Genomic DNA, 1,230 nt, shown 5'->3' with positions numbered 1-1,230 from the left:
TGTACTTAAAGTGTCAAAGTAAAAGTACTCATTATGCAGAACGCCTTCTTTCACAGAGTTATATTATTATAGAATATTATATTACTCTGTTTGTGTCAATAACAAATACATGTAAGAGTATTTTAATGCTGCCGTTTCAGATACTTTGTGTACTACGAGGTACATTAGTAGTAAAGTACTGCATCGTATTATAAAAGCACATCATGTGTGTTTTTATGTCAAAGTAAGTGTAAGTGTCAAATAAATGTAGCGCAGTGAAGAGTTACGTGTACTTGTACTGCAGTAGGGGCGGCTTTATCCAAACATAACAACAGAGAGTGGAGCAGTGCAGCTTCAGGAAGCGCTGACATCATTATTAATATTAATATTGTTGAGAATCAATTCTGATGTTTGAGTAGCAGCTAAACAAGGTAACTGCTGAGCAACACAAAGGGAAGAACCAGTAACGTTTACCAGTATGACCAGTGGAGAACAACACATCTACATGTCCTGACACTGGGACTCTCAATGGCTCGGGTAAGTGGGGCCAAACCTGGTCCAATCAGTACTGGCTTAGATAGTATTGATCAGGTTCAATGCCACTTTACTGAGTGAAGCAGCTAAAGATGGTGAAACTCTTTGAGCCTGTTGCTGTTTGCTCACAATAATTCACCATTAACAGCTTCTTCTGAACCTCCGACAGCTTTGTTGCCTCACTGTGTCTTATCAATGAGTGTGATTGGAAGTTATTGACTGAAAGGATTCCTGGGAAATAACTGGCTGTTAATGTTTCTCACACACAATCATTGATCCCTTATTTCATCTTTATTTAGAGAGATTTGTGGAGAAACCGGCCGATAAACATGATGCTGATTATGAGCTGGGATTATTTGGCCTGTTCACATTTTAATCAGCAGTTAGAAAGCTCTTTATATACATATATATATTGATATATTGATATATTGCTAAATGATTGTAAGAGGAAGAAGCCTGAAACTTTCCAGTGAGCAGCTAGCTTAACAAACCTGAATTAGACTTTGACCAACAAAGCTAATTAAAGTTTCTGGAGCCAGTTAATGTGAGAAATGTGAGTCCTGTCAGCGCAGTGACACATTTAACAAAGTTTAAAACGTGTCCGCTCACTTTTCACACTTCTTTTATCAGGTGAGGAACAACACTTTCAAAGTAAAGGTCCGGATGAAGGAAAGAAGTCTGGACTTTCACAACTCTTCTGATAACTTTTGCTCCAAG

General features: G+C 38.0%; 2 protein-coding genes and 2 long non-coding RNA genes across 12 annotated transcripts in view; 2 read left to right on the top strand and 2 right to left on the bottom strand.

Annotated features, from left to right (window-relative positions):
• Positions 1-1,230, bottom strand: part of LOC123968058 (NACHT, LRR and PYD domains-containing protein 12-like) — a gene marked incomplete at its 3' end in the record, with an annotated part of 261,415 nt that overhangs the window by 210,647 nt on the left and 49,538 nt on the right. The window lies entirely within an intron of this gene.
• Positions 1-1,230, top strand: part of LOC123968672 — a 95,197-nt gene that overhangs the window by 84,907 nt on the left and 9,060 nt on the right. The gene's annotated exons all lie outside the window — the stretch shown is intronic.
• Positions 1-1,230, bottom strand: part of sugct (succinyl-CoA:glutarate-CoA transferase) — an 84,003-nt gene that overhangs the window by 81,105 nt on the left and 1,668 nt on the right. The window lies entirely within an intron of this gene.
• Positions 1-1,230, top strand: part of LOC123968610 — a 12,591-nt gene that overhangs the window by 10,644 nt on the left and 717 nt on the right. The gene's annotated exons all lie outside the window — the stretch shown is intronic.

Source organism: Micropterus dolomieu, linkage group LG01, assembly GCF_021292245.1.
Source record: "Micropterus dolomieu isolate WLL.071019.BEF.003 ecotype Adirondacks linkage group LG01, ASM2129224v1, whole genome shotgun sequence".
NCBI classification, from domain to species: Eukaryota; Metazoa; Chordata; class Actinopteri; order Centrarchiformes; family Centrarchidae; genus Micropterus; species Micropterus dolomieu.
This window is presented reverse-complemented; position numbering and strand designations above follow the sequence as displayed.